Genomic DNA, 8,445 nt, shown 5'->3' with positions numbered 1-8,445 from the left:
ATCCTAAGGTCTTTCTGGACCCAGAGAGGAGTGACAGGCCTTTAGTGGAACAATCCGGACCTCGGTGGTTCTGTCTTAACGGTGGACGTTCATTCCCTTTGTACTATAGACACACCCAGGGGCCAGTGACAAGTCTCCGGTTGTCAGACGGCAACAACCAGGAGCCCACGCGTGGATGGATATCCTGCGAGTGGATGTTTCCATCAATATGCACATTGTTTGAAAAGGTTGCAACTCAAATACGTCTTTGGGGGGAACGTTTCAGAGACAAAGTTGATTATTCATTCCCTTGGCCCCAGGTGTATTTTTGGCCTGAATTGTGGTGACTAAAGAATTATATTGCATTTTTTAATATAGAAGCCTCCCTACCCAACTAAATGACGAAGCTCTTGACAGCAGTAACTATGGCTTATTACGCTCTCCATCCCCAGAACCTCACACCTAGTAGATGCTTAACAAACATTTGTTGAAACACATAATGAATCAGTGACCGAGTGAGTGACGGACCGAATTTGTCCTCTGGCAAATGAACATTTTTATTGGGAATGGGGATAATGAAGGTGCCTAACTTCTTGGTTCCTGTAGAATGAGCAGGTGAGATGGGGCAGGTAAAGCAGCTACTTGGTGGTAGGGATTACGTGTGCAATAATGATGATGGAGACAATGACGAAGACAGTTTCCTGGAGGAGGAGAATCAGAAGGAGAGAAACCGAGGCAAAGAAATTTCCCTGGCTAATTGCCCCCAACAAAGCAATGTGACGTTTGGAACTGGAGTCTGGTCCTACCTTCAGGCCAGTTGCTTAGGTACCGTCTCTGCCGAACGCAAGACAAATGAGAGTTGGGGGGCCTCTGCCTTGGCTCCCCCACGTGAGCTCGCCCTAGTAGGCTGGGGTCAAACTCTGGGCAGTGTGCTTATTAAACAAACGACCTAATTTAGTACTTAAGACACACGAGATTTACTAGACTAATTTGTCAAGTCATCAGAACTACCAAATCACAAAGGGCTAGCCTGGTGGGTTTTAATGGAATTACAGATGAAATTCAGGTTGACGACTCCATGAAAGGTTAAGTTAAAATAGAGCTGACAATTAGGTCTGCAGAGCACTGAAGAGAATTTTATGGGCTGGCATAAATCTCTTGGCCAACTCTTTCGTTTTGTCCTTTCCATTTTTAGCACCTCTCAGGAGGATGGTTTATGGAACTGGGGAGCAGGAAGCAGGAAGTAGGAACAGGAAGTTGAGGGAGACTATTTTGGATGTGGAGCCGATAAGCTTTTAAGGCTCGGTGTCCTTGGTGAAAAGGGGCCGCTTCGAGTGCTGGCTAAAAGCTGGGACTAAAGGAATAAAGAGCATTTGTCCATAAGAATGATGACCATTCGGCATCAAACATTATCTCCAGAAAGAGGAAAAGATTGAATAAAGTAGCGTTAGCATAGAAATCTCTTCTTTGAATGAATTCGTCAAGTCTGAGCCTCTGTCATTGCACCTCCTCTTCTATAGCTGGGGTGCCTTTTGTTATTTTGCTGCAGAGCGATCAGAAAGCATTTCTCACCGACTGCATCCGCTTCGCTGTACCGGGAAGGACACTGGAAAGGTTAGTAAAGGCCAGATTCTTGGGGTCCTGCATCCCTCAAATCACTTGGACAGCTGTCTGTTTACACGGCGAGAGTTGCAAAGCCTCCAATTTAAAGATCCATCTGGTTCTTACATCAAGCTAAGCCATAACCTCAAGGAACAAGCCCAAACACACCAGGGGGATTCGAAAATTAAGGAACGAGCGTGTTTATATTGTATTTGCATTAATGCTTCCTCGAGTTTATTTTCAAAGTGAAGAAAGAACAATGCATAGTAGGCTATTAAACCCAAACATAATCAGTTTAAAGTTAGGGGCATGCTCCCAAGAATATTTTTCTCCTGTTTTGAAGGGTTCACTTGAGTTGGGGGGGAGGTTGGGAGCCCAGAGCAGGGAGGGTGGGGGGAGAAGGGCTGTTGGGAATTCTCCGCGGGCTTTGGCCTGCCCCGTGGGCTGCCTGTCATATGGAATGGATTAGGCCCTCTCTCTCCCACTGTCAACTTGGGTGTTCTGCACACAGGCTGTTTTCGCTGGGGTCTTGGTTTTGCTTTTTATAACGGCAGGAAGTGCCCCTCTCGGACCACATGTGAAATTGTGTGGGAATGGCGGGGGGGGGGTGGCTGGGGGGTGGGGGCGGAAAGGCCTCCCATCAAATCTTGGGCGGTGTGGGTGGAGAGGCGGGAGACAGGGGGACACGCCGGCCAATTTAACTTTATGGGGCTTGGTGGGCAGGGGGAGGGAGGGTGACGCTTCCTTGATGAGACCAGCCTGTCCTTAATAGATCTGCCCCTAATATTTTACTATTCTGCATAGGATCGTGGAGGGGCCATTAAAGCGTGAGGGGTTGCAGCTGCTGTTTATTTTGTTCTAAATTTCCTGCCGGCCTCACCAGACGTGGACAGGAAATGGGCGGTAAATGTTTAATAGGTCATACCTAACCAGACAATTAACAGGTGCTGTCATTTAGAAAATCCCAAACTGTGTATGTGCATATCCAGGACTGAATCAGGCCCCTCTGTTTTTTGTTTCTTTTTTTTTAAATTTTTGCCTAAAGATGTGGTGTAGTGTTCTGGGGTGGGTCTCGGTTGGGGACCTAACAGGAGAAAACTCGAGAGGGGTTTCAGGTTTTGGAGTGGGGGAGCCCAAAGTGATGTTGTTGCCTTGTGGATCCCCGTAGGTGGTACCTACACGGCAAGAGGGTGCCGGGAGCCTGCAGGGACGCACCTGTGAGGTGGGAGCATCCAGGCCCCTAAGCAGACCCCCCCTCACCTGCGACTTGTTCTCCCACCTGTTCTCCCAGCCGGAGGGAGACTAGTCCGAAAACAACATGGCGGCCAAACCCCCTCCCACAGCACAGGACAGGGGGCCAGAAGTCAAATCGAGTTTGAAATAGGGTGAGAGGGAACGGTGTGTGAGTGTGTGTGTGTGTGTGTGTGAGTGTGTGTGTGTGATACCTAGTGTCTAAAGCTCCCCAGCTTTAGCCTCACAGTGGCCTCTTAACTCAGCCTAAACACTTCACAAGTTCCAACCCTACAGCCCTAGGGGGTTGCTGACAATATTATTTCCATTTTGCAGTGGGGAAACTGAGACACCAGCAGGTTCAGGACCCTGCCCAAGGTCGCAGAACTAACTGGTAGTGGAGCTGGGATTTGAACCCAGAAATCAGACACCTGAGCCTTATTCTTGATTACTTTGCCACAGACAGAAATGAAGACAAAAAACACCTGTGGGCCCACCAACCAGCACCATCGCCACCATGAACATTTGCATACAATTTCTCCTGAGGTTTGTTCTACATATTATATATTTTTTCTTACAAAATAAGTATTATGTTCTCTATACAGAATACCAACCTTATATTTACAGTGACTGTTATATGGTGATTACTTCCTGTTGTTTACACGCAACACTGATTCTCAAGGGCAGCCCACATTCCACCTAATGGCTATGCCTTAAATATCTCATCAATCCCTTCTTTTGGCATTTATGTTATTTCTAATTTTTCTTATTTGTAAACACTGCTGGATTGCATACCATTGCCCATATTTCTGATTATTTTAGTGCTTTTATGATTGGAACAAAGAAAACTTAAACAGAAAGAAAATGCTCAAGTCACCAGGGAGGATGGAGTGAGGGAGAAGGGGAAGAATGAGGAAATTGTGAGCTTTGGGCCCATTTAAGAAGGGGATGGGTTTCACCTCACCGTCAGGGTGGGCGTGGGTCAAGACGGCCTGGAGGGGACGCGGTTGTTCTCTCGGATCATAAGCGAGCTCTTCCTTGGGCAGTTCCACTGATGGATTACCCAGCAGCTGATCGACAATGTCCTCTGTAGTGTAGACAGGGCTGAACCGCGGAAGCTTCGGGAGAGCAGAAGCCCTTGACAGAGGACCTGCAGCTTGTGGTTGCTGGTGGCTGAGCCTTCCAAAAGCCGCCTCACCCATTAGTTCATGCATTCGTTCCATATGTGCTCTGTGGACTCCTGCTGTCAGTGTGCTCCTTGCTAAGGATAAAAAATGAGCCAGAATCTGTTCCCGCCCTCGGGGAGCGCGTTACTAGTCCCTTGCAGCTCAAAGTGAGGCCTCACGGGGCCATTTGTGAGAAATGCAGAGTCTCAGGCCCCACCCCAAGATCTGCTGAAACAGAATCTGCATGTTGACACGCCCCGGGTGATGTGCATGTATGTTAGTGTTTGAGGATCACCAGCTGGAAGTCATTCTTGGGACCTCAAGTAGGTTTATTTATCCCTTTCCCACCTCCTACAAAACACAGGATAAAGAAAGTGCAGAATGAGTCACGCAGACGGCGTCCTGGCTGTCCCTACTGAGTTAGATCAGCCTGGAGGTCAGTGCGTCCCCTTCCGGCCCAGCGCCGTGTCCTGCACGTACAAAGCCCCTAATAGACAGACGCCTATCGAGATAAACTCAGCCTGAAAGTGAAACAGCCATACGTTGTTCTCCCTCAAAAGGCTCCCCAGCGATGCTGGGCTGAGCACTGCCGCCCCACCCGGCTTCAGAAGATGTGGGAACCTCAGCGTGGGTGCACTGCTTGTCGGGGGTGAGGGGGGGACTGGTCTCCCATGACAGCCTCAGGTTGTCTGGACTCTCCTGAACGTCAAGTCCACCATTGTTTCTATCATCTTTGACAGTGAGAGAGGGCAGCCCCATTTCTTGGTTTGACTGTCGTTACCAGATTTAGAGCTGGAGTGGGAGGGAGAGCACCCACTCTGGTTTGCCTGGGATGTGGGATTTCAGAGCTAAAACCAGGAAGATCCTGGGAAAACCAGGAGGAGCTGGTCCCCTGGCTGGGACATCTGCCAAGTCCTCAGTGCACTCTCCTGTCTTCCAGCAGAAGCTACCGACACTGGAGATGCCAGCAGTTTTCCTAAGGTCCACAGCTGGATGGAGGTTGACGTGGTCTCCAGCATCCATGAAACCAAGCCTGACAACCCCAGGCAAAGGTCCAGAGGGAAACTGTCGCTCCTCCCCTCACCCTGACATCACCTGTGTGAAGTTCAAGTCTAATGGACATCGAGAGATGTTTGAAAACAACACCTGAAAATTCTTCCAATAGTTGGTGACTGATGGGCTGGGCTTGGCTCTCCAATAAATTGTCCTACACCACAAAGCCTTTGCAGTGACGTCCTCAGCAGCACCCGATGCTCATGGAAACCGCCTCTCCTTAATGACGGGATGGAAACGGCGGCTCTGTACAGGCCGCCGTTGCCCGTCCTGACCGCACGTTGAAGTTCAGCTGCTAACAGCAGGGTGGACTACCGACAGCAAAATGGGCGGCAGGTTGTTCAGACACGTCTAATTTCGAACCATTGATTGCAGCTCTCCTTTCTGCTGGTCTGGTGGAGGCACTGGAAGTTCAGTGGCACGTGACCAAGCGAGAGCTTTTAACATTCTAAAGCAGACAGTGTGAACCAGTGGCCTAAGAGCTGAATTCAGTCCACAGGTGTGTTTAGAAATTGTAATTGGTTTGCAATGCTTAAAAACAGATTTTATTTAAAAGTGCAGATCTCCGCCTTTTCTTGGTAAATTGAAGATCCAGCCACAACAGGACATTTCATGTGATGACAAGGGGCTGGAGGGAAGCAGAGGCTGTCCCCTCTGGAGGAGGCTTGTGCTTTTGAATACGCCACACTCCCCACTGCTCTCTGCTGTCTCACGCTGGCCCACTGTGTTCATGGCTTTTGTAGGCATTTGAATCTGGGACCCTGTTTTGGAGTCTCTCATTTTATCCCTTAAGCATCCTAAGACCCTTAAGGGGACATCAGACATCTGGCTTCAACCCTGGGCTCTGCTGCTGCTGCAAGATATGACACCAGGCAGACCCCTGCCCCTCCCGACGCTCAGGTGCCTCACTCCTACGGGGTGAGGGTGTGGCAGGGACCGACTCAGGGCTCCGTCTGATACTTGACTCCCCTTTCCCGTCTTATACTTCGGATTCTTCTGTCCTCCTCCCCTCTCCCAGGGTGAGCATCTTATTTTTCTGGGGCTGCCGTGGCAGACTGGGCCACGCAAAAGGCCACACACGTCTTCTCCACAGTCGTGCAGGCTGGGGGTCCGAAGTCCAGGTGTCAAAGGCCGTGTCCCCTCTGACGTCTGTGGCTCTGGTGGTGGGTTGCTGGCACCCACAGCATGGCTCGATCCCTGCCTCAGCCGCCTGGCTTTCTTCTCTGTCTGTCCACCTGTCTTTCCGTGTCCACATTTCCTCTCCGTATAAGAACACTAGTTGCACTGGACTCCAGCCCACCCAAGTCCAGTTTGGCCTCATCTTAACTGACAACATCTTCAGAGACCCTGTTTCCATGTGGGGTCTCAGTCGCAGCACCAGGGTTAGCACTTGGTGTATCTTTTTGAGGGACACTATTTGGTCCACAACACGGGGAAAGTTAGCCCAGTGGGTGATGGAAGGAAACTGACCTGCGGGTGCTGGGCCTGGGGGTGCTGAGGACTTGGGACAAGTCCTTACCCTTTAGGGGTCTCAGTGGGCTTGTTCGTGAAGCAGGATGATTGGGGGTTGTCTTAGTTCCCAGGCTGCTACGACGAACAGCACACCGTGGGATGGCTTTAACCGTGGGGGTTTGTTGGCTCAAGGTTTTGAGGCTGGAGAAATCCAAAGTCACAGTGTCCACAGGCAGTGCTTTCTCCCCAATTTCTGGAACATTCTGGTGCTAGCTCCTGGTAATCCTTGGGGTCCCTTGGCTTGCATCCCTGCTTTGCATCATATGGTGATGCCCTGTCCTTTCTCTTCCAGGTTGCATTGACTTCCGGCTTCTGACCCCACCCCTTGCCCCTGTTAGGACTTTGTGGGAATCTCGTCCAGCCTTGGCTTGGAGCCACGGGTCACCTCCACTGCAAGGCATCCTGAGCACCCACCATGACCCAGCGCGGAGTGGGCGTCTGGGGTCCAAGGACTCTGCAGGGCCACAGCCTTCCCAAATGAGCCCTTACTGCGGGGACCCTCTGCGCTCCTGTGCTGAGAACAGCAGAGCCTTGGGAGAAAGGAGGAGGCAGCAGGAGGTGGGGAGAGATGGAGGAAAACAGGAAGGAGGGAGGGGGGAGGGAAGACAGCAACTAAGAGATGGGAGGAAACGAAGGCAGGATGAATGAAATGCTTGAATTGGATGTTTGATCCAAGGAGAAATACAAAAACCACAGAATCTTACAACTGAAAAAGGCCTTAAATATTATTTGGTTCCATATTTTTCAATCTGTGGGGTTGCAAGCATGGGTCATGAAATCAAGTTAGTGGGTCAAGATCAAAAATTTTTAAAAATAGAATGGACTGGAATAGGACAGCAGGCAATGGAACGCGATGGAATGCCATGGAAAATTTATGATGCAAGACCCATAATGTTTTGTGAAACTTTCCATATCTATGTGTGCAAAGAGTTGAGATGTAAATTATGTATAATGCATTTTTTACTCTGGGTCGTAATCAAAATGTGTGAAAGGACTTGGTGTGGTTCAACCCTGAGCTGCTATTTAGACAAATGCACACTCCCAGGGCCCCGTGGGCACCTCTTTACATCCGGAGACACTGTTAACATTGAGTGACGTCCCCTTCTCTCTCTGACCAGCAGGGAAGATAGGAGTTTTGGAAGCCCTTGTGGTTGTCTGAGGCTACCCTAGTTTCTGCCTCTTCCAACATGACAGAAAAGCTGTGGACCCTTCAGAAAAAGAGAGCTTGCATTTATCCTGGGTTCTGTCGACAAAGCATGGTGCATTCATACAGCCGTCCGTTCACTCAGCCGGGGTTTACTGAGCTCCTGCCATGAGTCGTGACCCACGGAGGAATCTCCCCTGTGGAGGATTTAGTGCATTCCCACCAAGAACCGAAATTCAAGGAACCCACATCATGGAGAGCATCCTCGGTGTCTGAGGCCCCTGAAGACTGACAACCACGATCGGGCAGATTGAGAAGTCATGACCTACCTACGAGCAGGAGAAGGACACAGGTGCAGTTGTTTCAGAAGATCCATCTGGCTGAAACACAGAAGAACCAAGCAGCAAGATCATTGTAACGTTCTGACAATGTTGAGGTGCCAGAGGAAAGGAAGGCCCGAAAGGTTGTGGCAGCAGAAATGAAGAGACAGAGATGGTGTGAGAGATGAAAAAGATAAAAAACTGGGAGCAGCCTTGCTCCCTCCCAGGGTTCCCTCCCTGGAGGAACTAAAGGTGGGACGTGCTTATGGAGAGAGTGGGCTGACTCCAGATCAACCAGATTTTGGAACTAATTAAAGTAGATGTTGAAAGACAACAAAGAATTGAGGAAGACTCCAAATTATGACTCACAGAGTGAGAGGATGGGTGATGATGCCATGTCAGAGACGGGCAGAGTGGCATGGAGGGGGGCAGTGGTGAG

General features: G+C 49.9%; 1 long non-coding RNA gene across 1 annotated transcript; it reads left to right on the top strand.

The window, feature by feature from the left end:
• Positions 1 to 1,381: 1,381 nt before the first annotated feature.
• LOC119518834 lies at positions 1,382 to 7,084 on the top strand. Its single transcript, XR_005213855.1, has 3 exons — positions 1,382 to 1,593; positions 3,148 to 3,357; positions 6,835 to 7,084. It is a non-coding gene; the product is annotated as an uncharacterized LOC119518834 (long non-coding RNA).
• The last annotated feature ends 1,361 nt before the right edge of the window (positions 7,085 to 8,445 follow it).

This window comes from Choloepus didactylus, chromosome 22, assembly GCF_015220235.1.
Source record: "Choloepus didactylus isolate mChoDid1 chromosome 22, mChoDid1.pri, whole genome shotgun sequence".
Classification (NCBI taxonomy): domain Eukaryota; kingdom Metazoa; phylum Chordata; class Mammalia; order Pilosa; family Megalonychidae; genus Choloepus; species Choloepus didactylus.
Note: the sequence above shows the minus strand (reverse complement) of the source record. Positions and strands in the feature narration are given on the sequence as shown.